Consider the following 25,770-nt stretch of genomic DNA (forward strand, 5'->3'; position numbering starts at 1 on the left):
CACTTGTCAATGCATGGCTGTATACGGCGGTTAAGCGGCCGTTTACCACAGCGGTTCTGTGACATCAAGTCGCATTTACTTTGTTAATGATATTATTTGTTTGTATTCTGCGATGATACAGTGATCGTCTTTTACTTATTTTCATATATAATGAGACTAAACCCTAGGTACAGGGCCCGATGGGTTTACTTTGAAACGGCCTCACCATATACTATGAACAGCACTTAATGTTTCAATATGCTTCTCGGCTGTTATAGAAATACGACTAATCTATGTGTCGTTCTGTTATTTTCCATAATCATTCTACTGTTATATTTGCTAATAAATTCTCCCACTGTTGAATAGTTCAATGCTTTTTTTTCCAGTATGCACTCACGTACTCTGCATACAGTTATGGTCTTTCAAGACCATTGTAATGTTTCTATACAGAAACGCTTCGGCTTCCATACAGTAATGAGCATCAGTTTCTATACAAATAACATGCATCGCTCTTTATACAGTTAGAATGCATCGTTTTCTTTACAGTTATCATGCATCGATTCTTACAGTTAACATGCAAAGTATGTAGCAGATAATCTTTGTTTTTGTCTTAAATAGCCAGTTCTAAGCACTCTTAGAAACTGTTTAAAATATTATATGTATACTTTTCCATCTAGTTAGCAACAGAAACTCAGGTGCAACTATACTTTCCTTCTATACACCCAGCATATTGAATACAGAAATCTAATTCTGGTGAATAATTCATACCTGGTCTATTAGGCCCAAGAGTTAACGCTCCAGAAGTTCACCTGCAATTTACATGCTTGCTCTTATCCACCCAACCTTGAGATCCACCAGTACGTTGGATTCTCCCCCCGAGCTGTCTTGCAGGCCTGCAGCCCTCAACAAGACTCATGCACTGTTGTGCTAGGGTTATCTGGTCCTTACCAGACTTAACCCTCCTTTTTCTTTCTTTTTCCTCTCTTGGAATTTCTCTTCCCCTGTCTGTCACCACCGCCCAGGGGTTTTCCCTCCCAGGACTTTTCCTGTCTGGAGGGTTAGTTTCTTTTTCAGTTTTATAATTGTTTCCTTTTCTTTAGAAATCCTCCCTCAGGAGGCTGCAAGCATTTTCCCAAAAATATCTTCCATTTCATAAATAAATAATATCATTTAACAACAGTAATTAACAGTTCACATTAGTTTCTTACCATAGTAACTTTTCATAATTACATGTTTTACGGGGTCATCACAACCACTCCATTGAGGAATCATGAAAAATATTACAAAATTATTCACCTAGAGTTGATCCTATGTTCACCTTTTTATGAGATTATATATTTATAGAATGTGGTAGATATTCTCTTTTAAGATATTATCAAACACATTTAACATCCTTCAATATATGGAGCAGTTTCTTGATTAGGATCTAATAAGGCCAATGCTTTACAAAAGCTGATTGGCATATAAATAATGGAAAATGATGCCTTCAACCTATCCGGTCCACGTTTAATAATGTCTTTGTGCTAATAAATATGTGCATTTTCCAATTTGGTATAGATAAATAATATGACTAAATTATAATGAAAAGATTGAAATTTTATTGAAATTTATGACATATAAATGAAAAGATTATAATAATAAATATTAATAATGATATTTAATTTTTAGTTTTTTTTTGTTTTTTTTCTCCCACAAAATAATAGTAATGTTTAAGCCTTTAAAATGCATAAATAAATTTAAATTATATAAATTAATTGTACAATATTTTTTTCCTAAATTTAGTAGAACTATATCTTCATCAGGAACGAGAAACTGAACCAGAAACTTCACAGTATTAACTCAACACCTAATCTGTACATCCAAAACTCCATAAAATACTTATACAAATATATATAAATTGCAGTGGGTGATTCTAATAAATCTCTACCGAATTTCAAAATAACGCCCCAAAAAAAACCATCAAAGCATTGCGGTGATAAACTATTTTTTACAAAATAAAAAGGTTTCTATTCATTGTCGAATTGGCCGCTATCCATTCAAAATCTTCACGGAGAGAGTGCGAAGGTGAAATCGAATTGGCCGCTATCCATTGTGAGAAGGTTTTAAATGGTTTATGATATTAGAAATATATTACGACTGCCCACCAAAAGACATGGAATATTTTGAACGACATTTAGTGTATAGCGGTGGCAAATAAAAGACGATCAAATATAAACCCCTCTGCGCAAATTGATAAGGCTCTGCGCCATGACCATAATATTTAGAGCTGCACTGGCTCCATAAGAACTTTGAATATTTGGTCCTTTACCTCTTTGTCAGAAATGGATACGAAATCTTTGTATTTGTAGAGGAAGTGCATGCCTCGTGCAACATTGAAAGAAAACCTTTTGCAACACGGAGGTACGTTGTCATGCTTTAGAAATTCCCAATTCAGTTGGCTGACAGAAACATCCAGGATGCCTTTCATATGATTTAAAGCATCTTCACGGGTACATTCCGGATTGTCTTTGAGGTAACACTCTAAACTAGAAGCTAACTCACTGTCGTCCTTCATTCGGACCGTTAATTCTAAGAGATCATGGATCTTGGATGGATAGAATATTTCCTTCAGAATGTCGTCTGGTAGAATTTGGCCCATTAACAGAAGCGGAATCAAATTTAACACACACATCCCGGAGCTAGCGAGGCCATTCTTATAGTACTCATTAAACGAGGGGATATGTCCAGCCGCCGTCCATTCCGCTTCTTGCAGATAAGACTCAAGGCATCGCTCCCACTAAAAATGAAGGCAACATAATCATAACAACCTTTTTATTAGAGAAAAACTACAAGTATGTTTTGCGTAGTTGTCTATAATAACTATAAATAATACATACGCCATTTTTTTGTATGTACGCTGCCATATCCCGCCCTTGCATTTTTTCCACTTCAGCAGTCCATTCATTGAACGTATTCATGAAGAACTCGAACAATTTTTTAATGTGGTCTGGAAGGCGGCCTGTTAACGAACTATCCCATCTGTAAATAATACAAGATGTTTATTAAAAATATAAAAGTTTTTGGCTATCATACAATGTCACTGGCACAGAAATTACAACGAATGAATGGATAGCGGCCAATTCAACTTCACCTTCTCACTCGCTCAGTGAAGATTTTGATTTGGTCCAAAGTTCCGTGAGTATCATATAGGTCATCTAGAACAATCAACAGTGTTGAAACCTGTGTGAAGGCGATTCTGCTGCTACAAAATTCGGGCTCGAATGTGCTTAGAACCGCCCAAAAGTAAAACTCCACGTGACGTGTCCTATAGAAATTCAGCCGCGCGAGATATGAGTCTGCCCACCACCTATATTATATTGCACACGGTCATGTCCCTAAATAGGCAGGCAATCAATCTAATGATGATGATGAGATACATAATCTCAAATCCTAGTGCACCTGGAGATAAGTTGCATCTCTTTCTTATGCGCGCATTACAGAATATTGAAGTCCAATTTCGCCAACTCTAAAATTTTCTGGTTCATATTAAACCTGAAATAATAAATGGCGAACATAGATTAGTGTATTGAGAACACTTACTGGAATTCAGGACTCTTTTTTCTGTACTCATTTGGACAAGGTTAGTACTTGAGCCATGAATAGTTTTGTTCATATATTTCGATAAAGTTCCTAGCCTCCCATCTAGGCACACTGCAATGCCATGGAAATTCCAATGCAAATTCCAATTCATATTTCACCTTGAAAACAGTAATTACACTACTACACCAAGGGCACTTTTGAGACATTTTTTTGAGACAAAACGAATATTTTGTCTCAAAAACTTATTTTTTATTTTACATTAAAAATTAATATCAATTGATTTGTCTCAAATATAACAAAAATAGGTTGAGACAAAAATATTTTAAGACAAAACGTTATGTTTAAGACAAAAATATTTTAAAACAAAAGTAGTTTGAGACAAAAATTTTTTAAGACAAAACTTTATAATTAAGACAAAAATAATTTAAAACTAAAATATTTTGAGATAAAACTTTATATTTAAGACAAAAGTAGTTTGAGACAAAAATTTAAAGACAAAAATAGTTTAAGACAAAATTATTTTAAGACAAAAACAATTTAAGACAAAATTATTTTAAGACAAAAACAATTTAAGACAAAATTAGTTTAAGACAAAACTTTATATTTAAGACAAAAGCATTTTGAGACAAAAATATTTTAAGACAAAACTTTATATTTAATACAATGACCACTTTAGATCAAACCTATGTTTAATATGATATTTCACTTCGAATGAAAATGGAGAGCGGAGCGCTCAGGGTTTGACGTTGCTCTGCAACTGGCAGACCTTCACAGACTGCGCCGTTCTACCATTAACCTTCAGCCATAAGGAAACTACAGCACAATAAGGAACAGCTATTGGGCAATGGAACCCGCTCAGGGGGAGGACATGATGCCTCCCCCCGTTGATACGGAAAACGGCCTGCGACAGACTGAAAATGTTAGGATGGACCATCCAGAAGATACAGCAACAGAGAATGAAAATATGCCGACGAATAACAACACAAATGAAGAACCACAAGTGACGTCAAACACCTGCAAGCTGGTAGCAGTTGACAGACCCAAAATTGAGCTCCCAAATCTGTGCATTAACACTCAGATCTAGTTTATGAGGGATCATGCTTTGATAGGAAAGTTCATAGGCCTTTGGCCAATGGAAAAAGCTTTGCATGACTGGATCGCAGCCAAATGGAAGCCAAAATGGCACATAACATTGTAGTTAGGGCCTAAGGGCTTCTTTACCGCCATTTTCAATTGTCTGGAGGACCAAAATAGGGTATTGGATGGAGGACCATATTTCTTCAACGCAGTAGGGCTATACCTAAGAGGATGGATCGAGCGCTTTAACCCGGACAAAGAAGATCTGAGCTAGGCCCTGGTGTGGTTGCGCCTTTATTCTCTCCCTCTGGAGTATTGGGACGAAGACTCTTTACGAGACATTGGGAATCGTTTAGGCGAATTCATCAAAGTGGCAGAGGAGACAAAGCTGAAGCGATACACCTCCTATGCGCGGATTTGTGTATACATCCACCTCAGCAAAGCTCTCCCGGACGCGGTAAGCCTCTACCATGATGATTATGAATGGTTACAAACAATATATTATGAGCATGTACCATTCCGCTGTCGAAAATGCCACGCCCTGGGCCATTTATTCTTAGACTGTCCCTCCAATATGAAATCCATGACCACACCAGCAATGGACAAATCTGACTCGGATGGGTTCACAAAAGTTCCAAATCGCAAAAAGACCCATAAAAATCCCTCTACCTCAGTCAAAAAACCTGTCACCGGCACCTCCTTGCCTTCGACAAGCAACAGCTTTGAAATCCTGCTCCAGCTGGAGGTTCATATTTCAGATAATCAGAAACAACCTGAAGCCATTCCTAAGACTTCCGCCCATTCTGCTCCATCAAGCTCAAAGAAAGCCCTCACTTCTAAGCAACCCGCGGACACCAAAACGCCCTCTCCCAATAACATGCAGAAAAGGACTGCTCAAGGTATGGAGGTAGATAGCACTCAGATGCAGCTCATGATTGTAGACGATACAGAGGCAGAGCAAGAAATAGTACAGCACATGGAAGAGGAACCGGAGAGCTTCGACATCGGAGATCTAGATATACTAGGACTTGAACAGGCTTGTAAGAAAAAGGAATATGACGAAATTCTTGAGTGACAGCTAGAGAACTTAGAAGTAATTCTCTCAAGAGCACAGAAGCAAAGATTATTAGGCGTCCAAATTGGTAGTCAGTTGGTTGGAAGAAATATCTTCAAAGACAACAAGAAACGAGGATGGAAAACCGATCTTTAGAGAACCATCCACATAGGGGAGATGCTGGTGGAATTTGGAAGATACTCCAAGCTCACCGAATACTATAATCCCCTTCCCAATCGTGAATCATGAAGCTCATATCATGGAACATCACAGGGCTCAATGACCTAGGGAAGGGACGATTAATAAGGAACATGCTACAACAGGAAAGGCCTCAAATTCTCTTCTTGCAGGAGACCAAGTATAATTCCACAACGTTGGATCAGATCCTTGCCAAAGCGTGGCTAGGAAGCAAAGAAGTGGTGGTGGAAGCCATGGGAGCCTCAAGAGGGCTAGCCATCATTTGGGATGATAGAGCTATAACACTTACCAACATACATGCCAGTAAGCACTTTATTCAGGCCAAGTTTCATTTAACAGGGTCAAATGTTCATGGAAACTTAACTAATGTCTACTTCCTCCAGGAGGCAACAAAAAAAGTAGACACATTGAACACCCTAACTCAAATCAACTCAAAACGATCCCACCCACTTTGGATCACAGGAGGGGACTTCAACATGATTACAAGATTGGAGGAAAAAAGAGGAGGACGGATCAAGCTGGACTGTGAAAGCACACACTTCAAAAACTACATTCATAACAACAGGCTTATAGATAGGGAATTCAACAATGGCGTTTATACTAGGAACAACAAGCATGCAGATGCCCACCAAATTGCATCTCGGTTAGACAGATTCCTGATTTTTGATAACGCAATACATCTTGGTGGGGATCTCTTGGCCTCTATATTGCCACTCTCTAGCTCGAACTATTAGCCTATTAGGCTTCAATGGCAAAGACCAAGAGACAATGTTTGTAGGCCCTTTTGCTTTGAAGCCTTTTGGCTGAATCACCCGATTTTCATAACCTGATAACATAGACATGGAGAAATTTCACACCACCAGAAGGCGCAAAAATGTACAAGCTCCAACAAAAGCTAAAACATATCAAGGAAAAAATAAAACAGTGGAATCACTTTACCTTCGGCAATATCTTTCAGGCGCAAAGCACTATTGAACAAGAAATGCAAAAATTACAGCAGAGAATCACAGCTGAAGGCAGATCCGAAACCATAGCAGAACAGGAACGTCAACTACAAATGCAGATCTCAAAAAGAGCAAGACAAGCAGAGATTCTTTGGAGACAAAAATCGAGAATCCGATGGCTTAAAGAGGGCGAACACAATACAAAGTTCTTCCACCATACCACTATCCAATGGAGAATGCACAACATCATTACTCTCCTCCAAAATCGACAGGGGGCACATCTAGAGAAGCATGAAGATATAGAACAGGAACTCCTCACCCACTTTCAGAGAGTGCATCAGGAAACGGAGACTGATCGGCTGCCAATTATAGAGAAGATCATCCAGATTATTCCTAAGGTCGTAATTGAGGAACACAATCAAATACTCCTCAGGCCTATTTCTTTACAGGAAGTGGAGACAGCGATGTGACAGCTCAAAGTTGGGAAAGCACCCGGACCAGACGGCTTCACTTCGGACTTCTTTCACAACTTCTGGGATCTAATCAAGGAGGAAGTCTGGCAAGTAGTCGAGGAGTCCAGAGTTAACAGATGGATGCTTCCATCCTTGAATGCCACCTTCATCGCCCTCATCCCTAAGGAGGAGAAGAGCCAGACTCTAGACAAATTCTGACCTATTACACTATGCAATGTATTGTATAAAATTGTCTCCAAAGTGATCGCCACACGCCTCAAGTCCTTGCTTCCTCTTCTTATATCACCGGAGCAATCAAGTTACATGGAAGGAAGGCAGATCACCGATGGCATAATTCTCACTCATGAAATCATGCACTCCCTAAAGCAAATCGAAAAGGCAAGTATGCTCCTAAACATCGACCTCTCAAAAGCTTTCGATACTTTAAGCTGGAAATATATTCAAAAAATATTGCTAGCCTTTGGCTTTACCCCCCCTTGGGTAAGATGGATTATGAGTCTCATCACTTCTACCCTTTTCTCAATTCTTGTCAACAGGACCCCCTCCACCCCCTTCCACCCGTCCAGAGGTATCCGACAAGGGGACCCTCTCTCACCCTTTCTATTTGTTATTATGGTGGAAGGTCTTGGACGTTACATCAAATATGCCCTTCAAAACCAGCAATTACGTGGCCTTTCTTTCCAGAATACCCCTACTTTCACCCACCAGCAATTTGTGGATGACAATATGTTATTTGGTCATCCTTCAGTCCAGGAAGCCCGTAAGCTAAAATCAATTTTATCTAACTTTTCGGATGCCTCTGGCGCCTGCATTAACAAATCAAAATTGCAAGTCTTCTTCTTTCACACACCTCCCATCACTCAAGCCTCTATAGCCAGAATTCTGGGCTTCTCGATTGCATCTCTGCCCTCCAAATACCTGGGAGCTCCAATGACAGCCTCTGCCTTAAAGCACTCATCCTAGAAAATTCTCCTAGAAAAATTGGAAGCCCGTATCTCTTCATGGACCTTCAGAGCTCTCAATATGGCGAGTCATCTAGTTCTAATCAAGGCAGTGCTACAATATATGCCGCTCTACCTCTTCACAGTCATGGCAGCACCCAAATGGGTTCTTAAAGCAATCAAAAATCTTCAACGGGATTTTTTATGGGGGAATATGAAACAAAAAAGAAAATGGGCTCTGGTAAAGTGGGAAACAGTGTGTCACCTAAAATCCTCTGGAGGCACTGGATTACGGGATCCTCAGGATAGCAACGAGGTCATGGGAGCGCGCATCTAGTGGAGATGGCTCTCGAACCCATATACTCCTTGGGCTATCCTCTCGACAGCTAAGTATGCTCATAATAAACCAGTGGATGATTTAATTTGGCTCAAAGAAGTTGGCACGGGCTCTCTAATTTGGAATGCTACCAAACAACATAAAGATCTAATCCAACAACACAGTTTTTGGGAAATCAGGAATGGAGATAATGCAAGGTTTTAGGAGGACTGCTGGCAGCAAAGACCAAAATTGAAGGACCTACTCACGCCCCACCAGCTTCAGGATTGGGTAGAGCAACTGATGATCAAAGTAAATCAACTTTGGGAGGAAGTTCACAACCAAGGTTATAGGCAATGGTTATGCTTGAACCTCATTCTTGGGCAAGCCATGCTATCCATCAAAGATAGCCTGGATACAGAACTCTCAAACAGGAAAATTCGCCTATCAAATAAGAAAGATATCATCAGATGGGGTTATGAAACGAGAGGTACTGTCACTTCCTAGGAAGCATATCACATAATACTAAGGGACCATACTGTCAAGGATAGCCTCTGTCACAAAGTTTGGGAACCACCAATTTGGCCAAAAATCTCCACCTTTCTCTGGTTGTTGTGCCAAAATAGAATCCTTACTTGGGATAATCTAAGGAAACGGAGTTTTCACGGACCTTCCATCTGCCCAAATTGTAAACAGGCATAAGAAACTAAGGAACATCTCCCAAACTCATGTCTGTTAGCAACCCGACTTTGGCAGAAGGTTAGCTTCAGATGTCAAAGAGATGGATGAAATAAGGAGAATTCAGCCAGCACTATTCATTGTTGGGCACCTCACCCTTATAAAAGAAAAATCTTAAACACCTTATGGAAGCTAATACCAGGTTTCCTCATGAGGACAATCTAGATAGAGAGAAATAGCCGCATCTTCAAAGAGCATTCCTCTCCCATAGAAGTTCTATGGATCAATATATGTCAAAACATATGAGAAACCTTGATGCTCCAAACGTGGCTTGATGATGATTTCCCATCCACACCACAGGAACAAAATATATGGATGAACTGGAACCTTCAGTGGAACCATGAACAGGTACACCTAAGGAAAATCCCTCCCTCTGGAGATACACCTGACAAATGGACTCCACCCCCACCACACATGGTACTGCTCAACTTTGATGGAGCATCAAAGGGAAATCAAGGTAAAGCATGATTTGGGGGAATATTTAGAAATCACAAGGTCAATGTTCTCCAAACATTCATGGAGTAAATAGGTTGGGATACAAACAACTTAGTTGAATTAGAAGGAATTTGGCAAGGACTTCTCCTGGCTCAGAACAATAGATTCTTCCCACTCATAATTGAAGGGGACTCTCAGATCTTAATTAACATGATCAACAAGATCTTACAGGGAACTCTAGCACATAAAGTGGATAGCAGTTGGAGATTGGCGTAAAGGCTGGAATAGATTGAAAAATGGCTACTCATTCACAGAGCAGTTACCATCAGGCACACTCGTCGGAATGGTAACAAAGTAGCAGACCTCCTAGCAAACATTGGCATTGAAAGTGGTAAGACTCTTCATGTAGGAGCTCTTAGCACTATAGCCAATACTCATAAATTGTAGTATTTCAATGATCTAGTGCAAAAGGAAAGGGGAAATGCAGAGGAAATGTACCCGGATGCGGTTGTCATCAACGAAGTTTAAATGACAAGACGGATCGCCGGCGGGTTGGGAAGCCATCTGGCTAAGTTCTTCGTCCTAAGAGCTCACTGCAGATGGATTAAAAACACCTTTCAGGTGACATTTATTGACTCCGAAAGTTATGATGAGCTCACCTTCTTCAACACCATGGCCCCTGCAAACCATTTGTTACTCCTCCCCTTGTCCATGGCATTTGTCCTCCGCAAGCGGCTGAACCATGTTTCAAAATTGCTACAGGCAGTGGCTGCCTAATTCTCCCTTGTTAAGATTTCGGTAATGGTTTTCATTTTTCGCATTCCTGTCATTGTCTTCTTGATTGTGGTTTGCCCACCCCTGCTACCACTCATCGTTGCCTTCATTCCAATTCTTCTGTTGTCAATTCAGCCATGGCTCGCCTAAGGCACCGCATGCACAGTTGGCGTGGAGGTTCGCGTGGAGGTTTTAACTGCTCGCGAGCTTCTACCAGTTCCACCTCCGACTCCCCGGACTCAACTACTAAATTGCCCAACTCACTCATTAACCCCACTCATAGCTACCTGAATACCAGAAGTGGGAGAGGTTGGAGGGACAACGCTGTCCACACTGTGGATCTCCCACTCCCTCCTCTTTCTGGCCCTCACAGCACACAATTTCGTTTCTACAGTTCACTAAACATGCCTACAATCACTGCTACCATCACAATTTCTTTCAAGGAAGAGTCTGCGATGCAAGCTACTCTGTCCAGTTATGGGAACAAGCAGAACAGGGAAGAGACAGGTAGTCATGGGATCAACAACAAGCAACAAGGTGAAAGCAGTAAGGCTCTGCATGACAAAGATAAAGCTGGGGATGCTGGTAAGCGACAGATGGATGCTGAAGGCACTATAGATTCTCCAACTGCTCAAGGTCGCGACGCATCTGAGGAGGATGACGATTGGTATCAGTTTACCTATCGGCTTGAGGAAGAGCCAGCTCCGGAGGAACCACCAGCGTAACACGTGGCCTCATGCAAAGGTCTCCGGCTCCCAGGTGGATTCGTCTCACTTTTTGTGCTTTTTGGTCTCTTGCAAAGGTGTCCGGCTTCCAGGCGGATATGTTTCTATGATTCATGGTTTTGTGGTCTGGATGTGTTCTGTCTTCACGCCAAGTGTCTTGAATTCTCCATTTGACTCTCTGCTAGGTGGAAATGGCATATTGTTACTTGGTTATGTCCCTGTCTTTTTGGTTCAGGATTGCATTCCTCTTTGTTCATTTTGGAAAACCAAGGTCTACTTTGAAATAGTTATTCTAGTTCAATGGCTGGTTTCCCCCATAATGGGGGTAGTCTTCAAAGCTTCTTGGACTGGTTTCCCCTCTGTTGGGGCAGTCCAATACCAACAGTTGCATTTTGTGATGATGACTGATGCTTAACATCTCTGAGATCAGGTTTCTTTATAACTTTTTTTGTATTATATTAATAGATCAATACTACTTAGAAACAAAAAACCTATGTTTAATACAATTAACAATTAAGACACAAACATATCAATTTAAGATGATATTATCTAATTACAACTGAAAAATTGACTGTGACAGTGCACCCTAAGTCAGCCAGCTTGTAGACAACTATTGTCTTGCGCCTATACCGAGGTTGTTATTTTATTTACCATTCACGTTATCTTATATAAAGACAAAGATTTGTTGGGCTCTTTGTTTTGTGGGGGTAATCGACTAAGAAGAACGCGACAAGTTTTACTGACAAGATTTCTCGGACATCAATTCCTCTTCTGTCCCTTTCATATATGCTGATACGATTAGAGACAACTTGTCTATTGTTGCATTCGGTACTACTACATGGAGGGGGACTTTAAGACAATTTTTTAAGAGAGAAGAAATATTTTGTCTTCAAAATTTCAATATGAGGCGATAGTAAAAAAAGGTAAAGGTAAAGTATTAGGGGTCTATCTACTGGCATTCACTGAGTGGTTGGTTTACCATGGTTGTGAAGTGATATTCAACAAAGGAAAAGCATTCCTGAGACACATAGCCACGGGGCAGGTGAAGCAAATCGGGGTTTGTGTGAAGAACCTGTATAAGCTAGATGTGGAAGAATGTGCTACATTAAGCACTAAGGCGGAGAAAGTGAAGGTCGCGACGTCGATGAACTTTGGCACAAAATACTTGGTCATTTGTATCATGGTGCCTCGAATATTATAGAACAAATAACCACTCGCCTCTCTAAAGGAGCACTTAAGCAATAGGATATATGCAAAGGATGTACATTACAAAAGTACATAAAATCCACATTCCATGATCAGGAAAACAAAGCACATGCAGTCCTAGAAAGGATCCACTATGACGTTTATGGACCTGTCTTGACAACCTACACTGTCAGACACAAATATTTTGTCACTTTTATTGCTGACTTCTCACGGAAGTGTTGGATCTTCTTCACGTGGAATAAAGATGAGACATTCTCTTAGTTCGTAGAATTCAAGACACTAGTTGAAAACGAAGCTAGCAAGAAGGTGAAGGCTCTGTTGTAGAGGCTGCAACACCCTCCAAAATTTTGGCCTGCACTTAAATTTCAGAGCCTACTATGGATATAGTGATCAATCATTCCTTAGTTAGTTATTGGTAAGTTGATGATCTCAAGCTCCCCTTTTCAATCTTAAGAGTCGTTTATGCTTTTATCTTTACATAGAATGTGTCATCTTTGGGCATGGGGGTAATCGCTTGTCATGGAAAGGGACGTTTGTTTTGCTTCAAGGGGAAATATTTATGAGAATGATACATGTTTAACACTCATTTCACACACTCTTACACAAGTGTCGCCTTTATCCTCCCGAAATCTATAATCGAAGTCGCACTTGCCATAAGCTACCACAAAGGTTGTTGCATTAAGTGAAGTATGTGTTATATGTTCTAGATGGTCTATGTTGTATCGATAAGTTTTCAAGTGTGTGATCGTAGTGAAGTTTTATCACTATTCACATAAGTTCCACTGATCCCACACTTAGCTAAATTTCGGAGTTTCCTCAGCAACCTAGCCTCATCCAACTTTCCTGAACTACATACTTCACATATGTAACCCTCAAGCTTTTCCGTTGCTTGTTCGAACCGTGCAATGTGCAAAAATCCCAACCTCCCTTACCATTCAAAAATGCGCAGTGGTTTCCTCCAGTGTCCTTCCCTCAGGCGGAACCCACTGTCTCCAAAAACTGTGCAGTTTTGTCCCTTAACTACCCAGTCTGCCTTGCATCCTGAAATTGCATAGATGTGTCCTCCCAGGGCCTCGTCCCAAGTAGTGCCTTACATCCTAAAACTGTGTAAATGTGTCCTCCTAAGGCCTCATCCCGCAACAGTCACTGCCCATTGAAACTACACAATTATGTCTCTCACGAGCCACGAAGAAAGATGGTAAATACTTTTTTAGCTGTGTGCGTATGAAATTTAAAGTTAGACACGTTTTAAAGAAATTGAAGAATTCCAATTACATATAAACTTAAGATCATTGCATATTTATTGTGTTAAAGGAAATATGTATTTAAAAGGAATGGAAACTCCACTCCATTTATGTTTATCTATTTAAATATATGTTTGGGTGGAGTACTCCACTCCATTATCTCCCACGGTCTTCAAACATTTTCTCAACCTTTCGGTTAAGCGTTGCCATAGATGGGCCAGTCATTGACCCTTCCTTTGCACTCTATGCTGTGAACTTTCCTCGTTATGCCACAATCTCATCCGACAGACGTTTGGCTGTGATGCACTGCATGTCAACGTGGGGTGAGCTTCCCTCAAGTGGCTCCCATTGTGCGTTTACTCCACAACCCATGAAGGCCACTAAACGAAACCGTCTAGGGGCATTGTGCAACTACCACGTGCCAAATGCTAAGGGACAATTACGACCTCTATGACCTAAACCTAAGTTTTCTACCTCTACTATATTAGGTATCATGGTATTCTCCTAGTTGTATAGCCAAGTGATTAGGAGTAGGCTCCCCTACCGTTTTCCACTACCTCAGTAGGCTACCCTACCGTCCACTACCTTCCAGGGTAGTCTTTGTTCTTATTTTTTAGGTTATAAATTCCTGCTATATTTTATGTTTGACATATATATTTTAGAAATGTATATTTTTATGCTTTTACACATATAAAGTTGTTTATACAAATTGAAAATATATAATTTAAAAAATATATATTTTTACGGTTTTTAATATAGGTTTGTTTTGTCATATATAATCTTAAAAAACATTTTTTTTTGTTATTGCTGCTATAACAAATAAGTTTTGAGCTGCATTAGTAAGATTCAGATTTACCATTTATTTTTTTTAAACTCTATGACTCTTTTTCAACTTAGCCATTTCAAAAATAATTTATATGTTTTATTAGCAAGATTGAGATTTACAAAAAAAATTAATGTTAAGGTAATTTTACCTAATATTAATAGGTCTTATAATTTTAAAGATAAAATAGCTTTCATAATTTTAAAAAATACAAAATTAACAATATAAATGTTGAAAAATAATATTGATGTAACAGCCACTATACAATCCAAAATAATAAAAAAAAACAAAAATTATTATCTTAATACCTGGCAATAGTATTAACACCAACATTTAACTATGGTGTGATGAAAAGGTCTAATGGGTGATTGTTTTAATTTTAACCTTACAAGGGACATGTACTATGCATATACTTTGGTCCTATGCAATCTACTGTGCAATATTCGGTACAATGAATTTTCAATTATGAACATGTCATTCATATCGTTCTCGTCTTCCAAGGAGTGTGTGTCAATCTCAATAGTGCTTCTCCTACCGTCCAAATGCACTCCACAACGCATGCCACTTGGAGTCAATTATGTGATTGTTGAAGATGGGAGAGATTCGACGGTTCTGGAGGCTTTGGTTAGGGTTAGGGTAACTGTCTTCGAGGAATTGGCTGAGGGTGGTCATTTGTGTTCATGCACCACCGATGGGAAGCCTCTACAACCATTCCCTATTCTTGCCTCCTGCGGCCTGAAAACTAAGTCGGTTTCCTCTATTTCCTTCTTCTGATGTCGTTACTATGAAGCTTCTCAGTCTCCTCCGACAATTGGCTTGCTCAACAACATTTTTCATGTGGTTAGCAAGGCAAAGGGTTCCTCTTTACCTATTGCCTCTGCTCGACTTGTTGCAATCCTATTGCATGACGGCTACTGCAGCTCAGAATGTGCATCTTCGTGGTTGCAGAGGGTCTGTTCATGCCTTGAAGTTGATTTCTTCACATCAAATTCAGGTAAATACACATTTGGGTTACTTGATTCATTTCTCTGTCACATATTCAATTTTAATTTGTTCACAGACAACACCTAACGAGGGTTTATTTCTATGCCATAGGAAAATTGGTTGATGGTCCAGAATTTGATAAGTACTGAGGTTTTAGAGCCACCGAGCTCGATTCAGTCTCCGGATTGGTCAGGTTGGCTTCCATTTTCTTTAAATACATGCTATGGTTTGATTGGCCAAGGTTTCACTTGGTATGCTTCATCTCCTATTTGGAGTCTATAAATCCTTGTATAGCTTGTAATTACAACCATCTAGGCCTGAGATTTAGGTCATATGTGGCTAGTTTGTTCTAAGTTTCATGCGCAAGAAGTTCTCATTTCTTGTTGTTTTCTTCTTTGTACACATATTCGCTAGCTGGTTAACACTCGAACTTTTGAGAATGCAGTTATTGGTGTAAATGAAACTTTATTGCATACAAACTTGGTTGGCCCAAAATCATTTCTGTTGTTAATTTTGGATTCTGAACATATTAGGTTGCCATACTATTTAATGACATATTTATGATTTTTATAACCCTAGATGTTTACAGTTTTTGTTACATTATTGAGTAATACTAGTCTTAATATGATGAATGACAGGCGTTCGATTGTTTTCTGTTTGTCTTGCACTTAAGCGCTTCTGAATGATTTCCATAATGTTCAGTTATCTGGTTATCTTGCAAGTTCGTTTGTTTAACATTCTTTATGATTGGGCGCTTGTGGGCATAGTATTATATTTCAGTTTTAATTAAGAGATTCTCTACTTAAATTTTTTGATGCATAATGGCCACAGAGTTGAACTCTATTCTGAGACTGCATAGGAGATCATTGGAAACAACTTGGTCTCTAGCTAACCCAATAACAGTCCAACTACCTTTCACCTTTTACCATGTAATTTGTGGATTGTTCTATTAGTGAGTTATTTTCCATTAGGATGTGATCATGCAGTTTTCTTCATGCATCGCTACTATCTGGTATCCATATGTTCATGCATTAAATAGGATATTTTCCATTATTACAAATACTTTTGGGTTATTGGCAACTTGAACACTACATTCATCATTCATACTAGAACTAACCACTAGGGTGCAATTGACAGTTTTTTTAATTATGTTTATGGAATTCATCACTCTTGTTTCCTTTGCTTTTTCTAGCAGTATGTGAAATATCTATTGTTTTCCTTAGCAATTAATTCATCTGCATACATTATCTACATGATTTTCTTTCAGCAAGTACTGCTAGAATTGCTCTCCTTATTGTTGCTTCTTTTTTTTTTAAACGCTAAGAAAAGAGTTCCATTCAAATACTCAGATTTCGGACCTCTTGGTAGATTGACCTCTTTTGATCGGTATCTACACTCCTTATGAATAATAATAAATCTCATATGATTTCTTCTTACCGAGATGATGCATTGGTACTGGAGATTTATCATATTTTTGGTGTTATATCCACTGCATTGGTTGCATATTTTGAAAATCTTAGATTTATGCTCGAACCTAATTGTTATGGAATTAAGGATTGGAGTTGACTTATAGAGAAAATCCACTGTAAACTTTTATCATGGGCATAGAGGTGGCTCTCCCTAGGAGGCAAGTTTACTCTAGTTCGAGCAGTCCTTCAGAGAATCTTTGTATATTGGCTTCATATTTTCACTCTGCTTAAGAATATCAGTAAATGTATATTTTTGGCTTCATCTTGGCATGAGACAATGTGTCGTAAAGGACAGAGTGGGCTTGGTTGTTGTTTACTATGTATGGAGGCAATGGATAGCTAGACTCATCTATTCCTTTGATTCTCCTCAGAAAAATCATTTTGGAATGGTGTATTTAATATGTTGCATTTATAGGCAGATTATAACTACTCTTTGTGGTTGATTGTATTTGAGACTGGATTATTGAATATAAGACATTTGGACCACTTCCAATATACATTGAGGTTTCGACCCAAAGAATGCATTATTGTCCCGAGCTCCTTTGTTGTGATACATCCACCTCCATCCTTGTCAATAAAGCTAAAAGCCTCCCTGAACTTAGACATAACCTCCATCCCATATTCCTTTAGTAGATAAAACCCTTCTCTCATTTTCAGACCATGCCAATCTACCCTTCGTCCCATATTCTCTCATGAGCCCTGCGTAAACCACCATTTCATTCAAGGATGGGGAATTCGATGCGTACTCTAACCATATTTGTTAGATACTATCCCCCTTTTCTTGCTTATTCATTCATTGCCAAACACTATACCACTAGTTCGAAGAATCTTGTGGATACTATCACCACAATAAATGTATATTTTATTTTATAGGAGACAAGAATTGTATATTTACCATTGGGACACTCCAAAAATATTTTGATGCACCTTTGTGACCTTTATGACTTTATGACCTTAATTCCCATTCCATTTTCATCCATGTTGATTCACTTTATGATGTTCTACGACAACCTAATGTCCCTGTCAACTTCCTCTCATCTTCCTTGTCATGTTTTCAGGACTTGTGTATCCAACAAGAAATTTGGGAGATGAGTGCCATCAAGGTAGAAAATCAAGGGGGTTTCTAGTCATTTATATAGGGTTCCCACTAGCATAGTCCCACCATATGATCCACCCAATCCCTCAATTGGGGTCTATTGCTATTTCAATTAATTATTAGATGATCATGGTGGGCCATAATTCCAAGTTAAATATTATGACTCTTCATATGATATTATTGGAGATACTTGAGGAGACATATTTTTGGCTAAAGGGTTAAGGGAGGATTTTGACTTCAATATCGAACCATCAACCATATCCTCAACATTTGTCCCATCAACCATATCCTCAACATATCTAACCAACAATCAAGAAGACAACTTAGGTCAAGCATGGGCATCCTCTCTCGCCCACGTTGTTCATGATATATATCAATCTATGAATGCCTCTACACTCCACCAATTGTGCATAAATAAAATTTTGGGTTTCCCCACTATCCTCCAAGATGGATACATGTTGTCCCTACATTGTGCCTTTGATTGCAGAGTGGATAATAATCATAGTTTATCGTGGATGATTGTCATCGTATGTAACATCCATGGTCTAATTCATTTGTTTGGTGCCTAATGTTGGTGAATCATTGTATTGCATCATCGTAGCATATATTTCCTTTTTTAAAGCAAAAATATATTGAAAATAAATTAAGTGCCAAGGCAGACCTAAGGGTGGTAAACTAAGTGCTTCCTATGTTCATGTTACATGCTTGTATTTTTTCCACTTAGCATCTCAATTTTTAACTTCCTGTAATCTTGTTTAGGAGGCTAAAGATCATTTTGAAAAGGTTGTCTTGGATGGTTGACAATTGGCTTTGAAGGTAATTACAGCTTTGTCAAGTCTGTATTAATTATAGCTTGGACATGGAATAAAAGTAAAACTAGGTATGCTGGTGAAACACATAAAATAGTTTTGATTGTGTGCACTTGCAGATCAATGCGAATTCAGTTTATGGGTTTACTGGTGCCACTGTTGGGAAATTGCCCTATTTGGAGATTTCGTCGAGTGTGACGAGCTATGGTAATTTCACAGTTCTTCCATGGAAAAAAAACATTAAATCCATGGACACCTTGATTCTCCCCTTGTTTTTCCTAGTTGTAATGTTATTGGTGCTTCTTTTACTTACAAGATAGAGATGCTTGTAGTCCTCTCTTATTCTATATATATGCATGTATCAACCATTCACATTGATTATTTTTGGGCATCAATTATATCCATGTAATTCTTTTCTTCCTCCTGGCATAATGTTTTTGGTATGAACTGTAATTGACAATCTTGTACAAATAAGATCGAGTTCTTGAATTGCATTAATTAGTCATGTGTACTTGTACAACTAAGATGATATGCTTAGGCCCTCTTATTATATTTTGATTACAAGTCAAGTTTGATCTTTTGACACATTCTCTGTTCCATCAGACAATATCGATTTTACGTATTGTTTTAAAATTTCATATCATTAATCATCTCATTTTTTTCCACCTGTCAGGCCATCAAATGATAGAGCATACAAAGAGGCTAGTTGAAGAAAGGTTCACAATAGTTGGTGGTTACCACTACAATGCTGAGGTAGGCTATTATTTAGCAACTAAAGGCATTTATAACCTTTGAACTGGATCAGTAATGACAGGAAGTACACTTGTTGTATTGGTGATAGTTTAAGTTCTTGAAATCATAATGGGTGATCTGATCCTAACCAAGATTTCTACTGTAATACTTGATATTATATTTTTATATTTGAATCTAGGTTGTATATGGAGATACAGATTCAGTTATGATACAGTTTGGTGTACCAAATATAGAAGAGGCCATGACGCTAGGGAGGGAAGCCTGAGATTATATTAGTGGTACATTTACAAAGGTACAGTGTCAAGAATTTTAAATATCCGTGAAGCCTCTAGAGTTGTTAATGATGTTTTTGTAGGGATGAATGTTTTAATATCACCTTTCTTTTTAAAACTAATCTTCTTTTGACATTCCACTTCCATGAGATCTTTGTAAATATGCATAGGACAATATGATCAGTTATGCTTTTCTGTGGCTTATCTACATCTGTTTGGTGCATCTTTGGCATCTAATCAGTGCGTTATTTAACATATGCTTTTATGCAGCCTATTAAACTAGAATTTGAAAAAATATACTACCCATACTTGTTGATCAACAAGAAAAGATATGCTGGGTTGTTGTGGACAAAGCGAGATGCTTATGACAAAATGGATACTAAAGGTGACAAACTTGATCTTTTTGTTTCAAAGACAGGCCTTAGTGTTTGTGAAGGCTCAAAATGCTCTTAGAAAAATAATTTATTTTATGCCTTCTTAATTATTAAATATTCCTGATCTTTTAAATATTCCATATCAACAGGCATTGACACAGTGCGAAGGGACAATTGCCTGTTGGTGAAGAACTTGGTTACAGAGTGACTTCACAAAATACTCATTGATCGTGACATACCTGGTGCAGTGAAGTATGTCAAGAACACTATTTCTAACTTGTTAATGAACATAATGGATTTGTCACTTTTGGTGATAACTAAGGTGAGAACAATGAATCCTTCTGCATGTTTATGACAAAATTTGTTTGACCATTTGTTACTTTTGAAATGGAGAAAATATGATAGGGGGAAGAGGAGATTTACATTACAAGCAAGTCACTTATTACACATTCCTAGTTTCAAGTGTTAGAAGTATATACTATATACCTAGTTGGGGCAGGCCATGGAAGTTTCCTTTTTAAGTCTGTCATGTTTCTTCTTCCTACATTCTGTACTTGGAAGGGATTCAGTCAATATTTACTGCTAGCAATGGGAAGAAGAAGTGTCAAGGGAGGTTCTGATACAATTGAAGAGAATTAAAACGTGACAATATATAATATATCTGCATTTCTAATTTCATCCTGAGAAAAATTGATTACTGTTTAGCTGCAGCAGAAACAGATGTTTGCAGGTCATATCCTTTATCAAGGCTATCAGCATATTCTTAAGGGCATTGTTGTTTGCCTGTGCTAACAATCTCTTTGTTGAGTCAGGGTCTGACAAAGACTGGAGATGATTACGCAGTCAAGGCAGCACCTGTGGAACTAGTTGAGCGAATGCAGAAGGTAAATACTGGAAATAACTTCTCAGAACAAGTATAATGAATGGTGCAATGCCTTCTGGTTCCATTTCAATCGTATCTCTCTATTTTTATTACTGCAGTGCATCTAAAGACTCTTGTAATATTTTTCTTTTTATTGACAATGAGTCCATTGTTGGATTTTTTAAATTGATGTCGTGTTTTAAAGCCAAGTTGCCCCTGGTTTACAGAGGGTTGCTGCAACTGCTCCAACTGTGGTTGATTGTGTTCCATATGTCATCATAAAGGTCGTGAAAGGTGCCAAGGTAATAATTAACCCCTTCTGTGCTCAGCATAAGTCTCTATATTGCACTAAAAAATGGTTATTTTAATTATTTTGTTATGTTTTATTTGGAGGCATAATTTACAGAGGGATATGGATATTAATTAACCCCTTCTGTGCTCAGCATAAGTCTCGATATTGAAATAAGTTTTGTCATATTCAAGACCACCTCTACATATTCCGTAGATTAAAGGCTGAGTAGAATTATTCTCAAAAATATATCGTAGATTAAAGGTTGAGTAGAATTATTCTCAAAATTCTAGATAGTAAGAACTTATTTTGAGCTACATTATGCTTGATCTTGATAGGCTTTTAAGCCTGTTAAAATAATTATCAAAACTCTACACGTTCAGTTCTTATTTTGAGCTCCATTGTACTTGATCTTGCCGGTTTTTTCAATTCCTTTGGTCTTTTCCTTTTCTCAACTTGTAATTTGCCAAAACCATAGGTGTTAAGTGCTTATTTTGAGCTTCATTGCACTTGATTTTGACCCTTTTTTCATTTCCTCTGGCCTTCTCCTTTTCTCAGCTTGTAATTTGCCAACGAAAAGCATAGACAAACTTTACAAAGAAACGGTAGCCAGTTTCAAACCCTGCTTAAATAACTTTCAGAGGTAAGAGCTTTTCAAAGTTTCCTATTATGCAAAAAGAAATTAAAGTTTAGAGCATAGGCTTTTTCAGTTTTATTTTTTTGCAAGTGTTTGGACATGCCAGAAAAGAATTAACAACGTAGGGAGCCTGGTTACATCTGAGCCAGTGGCTAGAAAATGCTCTTTGCTTCTTTCGCTTCACAATCGTATACATGCTCAAAAATGTATTGAAGGTATGTACGTAAATATAGGTTGCAAACCCCTTACCTATGTTAAAAGACGTAGAATTTTCTATTTTAAGAAATAATGAGCAATGGTTAGCTACAAAGTAGAGTATTAAGGCTTATAATTTTAGAGTTTCACGCAGACAAGGCTTAAATATCACGGACTTTACTCCATACTTTGATGAGGTTCCATTTTTACATGCGTGCCATGACCTTAAGGTAGGTATGCAGGCACCAAGAGGTAAGAATTGAACATATGGCATTGGTGAGCCATTCGGGTACTTGAGGTAGCTATGCTGGCACTCAGAGGCAAGGATCGAACTAAGCGTTGGTGGGCCATTGGGGTACTTTCTGAGCAGTAGGAATGAGGGCACTAAGAGGTAGGATTTGAATTTATCCCAGCGTAATGCTTATCCAAATGTTACAGACCCTAACCCATCTCCATGCTCTAATTAAGGCCTGCATTTTAACATTTGTTGGTTGGCCTGTAGGAATTTATCATAATTATCCAGGTTCGAGTCTAAGAATGGGCTATGCTTGAGAATTTCGCTTCTGCCAAAAATTATGACTTTTTCTTCTTTCTTCATGGATATAAATATTTATTCAATTCCAAACGGAAAAGAACATGTCTAACATTCAGGAAGAAAGGGGAATCCCTTGAATTGCTTGTATTTTCAATTTTGTTCATGGATATGAATATGTTTAATTCCACATGCAAGAAAACATGTCTAACCTTCGCAAAGAAAGGATAATCGCTTTTCTTGTATTGTCAAGTTTAGTCCCTTTTTATGCTTTGCTTCTTTTACTTTTCTTTATTTTTGTTTCATTGTAGGAACACTCTTGTACCTATTCCCTTGAAGCATAATATATAGGGTGGAAAAGCTTGGCAAGAAGTGTTAAATACAGAGAAGTGTTATATACGAGGATGTATAAGTTAAATTTTCTATAAGCCTAGTGGGCTAGTTTAATTGGTTCCTTTGGACCGACCAGTTTCAAGTGGAGATTGTTGCAAATTTCATAGGTTCAAGTCCAATAGAATGTGACAAATCATTTTCAGGATTTCCTCCAGCTCTGCTTGAGTTATGCATTTCGTCAAAACAAACTTCTAAACCATTTGAATGAAATGATAGTTGGAAGCCATATATGTTTCTAGAGGACCAAAATGATGAACTTTATCAAAACTTTGCTAGTTAGAGGAAACATAGCCACAAGAATGACCTGGTTCACTTCCGGGTTAAGGAGAAATTGTTGCCGCCACGATTGCACTGTGGAAGCCATCGACAGTATAGACCTGTAGCTTTCCCCTGCAAAGAAGGGGAAAAGGAAGTTGTATACGATGATGAGCATGCAAAACAAAAAGATCTATGATAACAGAAACATCATATATTCAAAAAGAGCCTTACCTACGAAGGTTGGCGTGTAGTGGGTGATAATGTTGAAAAACTTTCTAGGAAGACCTTACGCTTTTATTGAATGAACCTAAGATCCAAGTGAAATTGGGAAAGATTTATCCAAGATAGATTGAATATATGATGTTTCTATTATCATAGGTCTTTTGTTTTGCATGATCATAGAAATCCACCGTTCGATCATATTTCAAAGCTTTAGCACTTGCTTTTGAGAGAGAAACCCCATAAAATATCGCCTGAATGGCACAGTTTTGAGGTCGGTGAAGAAATTAGCGACTCGATTAGGTTTTGAAAGCTTCCGCGTTCTCTTTCCCGTTTGGATGCAAGTCTTTTGATAAAACTGTAAATATCTTATATGTAGTACTTCTTTCTTTTGTGAAAATCTGAAATTATACATTGTGATGACTTGTACCAAGAAATCTTAGGTTTATTTAACACTTCATGAGTTTGCAACTGTGTTCCCCTCGGTTATGATTTTCTGAAGTTTTTGGTTGTTGGAATTGTCAAAGTCTCCAGTCTTGATATCCTCGATATCATTGCTACAATATATAGAGCTGTTGCTAGTTTCGTTTAAGCAGTTAAGCCTTTTTTTGGATTAAAAACTGTTGCACCACAGATAATTGAATATTTGTCATTTTAAATATCTATACGAGTGGTATTTTGGGGCTAGCTTGTGGTTGAGACTTACAAGTTGGAAAACTTTAGCCTTTCTTGTTTGATTTTGATAAGTTTTCAAATAACTGCAAACAGTTTAACTTCACGACTTGCTGTCATAGGTTGCGTATTTTAGTGTAGAGTTACCTTCCCTAATTTTGTATAGGGAGCTCATGTTATGTCGTTATTTTGAGTCCTATTATTGTAGTGATATGCATAAAGGCTTTCCTAATTTCTAGACATTTGGTATTTTGGTCTTCACATTTTTATTACTGTAAGTTGTATATTAGGCAGTGTTAAGTTTCATGGCTTTAACGTTATTTCTCCTATGATAGGCGGAATATTGTCGTCAACTGCTTAAGCCTATAACGTAGATGGGCAGTTGGCATTCTTAGCGTATCAACCAATTTTTATTTTCAAGCTACCTTTATCTAAAAATACTGATCTTGCGGTGGAAGAGAATATGGATGGGCTAATGTGGTTGCCATCATCCACATGGACCTTATGACAATTGTATATGGTAAAAGAAATTAATCAAAAAACGCTGTGAACTCATATTCATTTGGTATGCTTATTATGATCTATTACGCATCTGCTATTTTGCTATTCCATATTCAATAGAGTTGCAAACAGATGAGATATTTTGAAGCTTTAATGTCTGTCTTACATGATTTCATCATGTGTTTATACAGCTGGTGATTTCATTTCACAAAGATGAGATATCAGCTGCCTCATTGCTTTATCCATGTAAAGTTGGATTTCTCAGGAAAGGCGTTGAACTTCCTTCAGGCATATCGTCATTTGTGTGTAGGAGAGTTTATGACACTACGAACAGGTGTTTATGCTGGTTAACTGATCAAGACTACACTGATGTAAGTTTTCCCACACCATACCTGGTTAAATGATGGAAATAGGGAACTTGTTTAGATTTTCATTTTTTCTATTTGTATATCTAAATGTCATGCTGGGTATGCTAAATACATGTTTGAAGGGGCGTTTATTTTGGAGGAGTATTGTTGTCCTCAATGACTTGAGAATCAGCCTACGAGCAGCCTCTGCTGGTCAAAGTTCAAATTTGTCTATGATGCAGTGCAAGTATAGAACACGTCCAAAGTTATTTGAGTCTTTGGACTCAAGGATCGAGGTTTGACAAAAGACGTTCAATTAGCATCATATCTATTGATGCCAGGTCGTTAGTCCCTGAAGAAATAATATACCGGATGTTGTAAAAGTTCTACTTTACAAGTGAAACATATCTGGCAGATATTGGATAGTCCTTTTTGTTGATTTTTTCTTTTCCCTCCAACTTGCATTTCAGAACATCTTTTTCCCACTTTTTCCATTTGATATAATTGCTATCTGGAGCTAATTTCCAATTTTAAAGCAGTCTAGGATTACTCTACATTGATGAACAATGTTAGATTGAAGGTTTCAAATTTAAATGGATTTG

General features: G+C 38.0%; 1 pseudogene; it reads right to left on the minus strand.

Annotated features, from left to right (window-relative positions):
• Nucleotides 1-2,183: 2,183 nt before the first annotated feature.
• LOC149264927 (longifolene synthase-like) overlaps nt 2,184-25,770 on the minus strand; it is a 56,162-nt pseudogene continuing 32,575 nt past the window's right edge.

This window comes from Pinus tabuliformis, chromosome 6, assembly GCF_031772625.1.
Source record: "Pinus tabuliformis cultivar Carrire ecotype Pingquan chromosome 6, CPIR1, whole genome shotgun sequence".
In the NCBI taxonomy this organism is placed as follows: Eukaryota; Viridiplantae; Streptophyta; class Pinopsida; order Pinales; family Pinaceae; genus Pinus; species Pinus tabuliformis.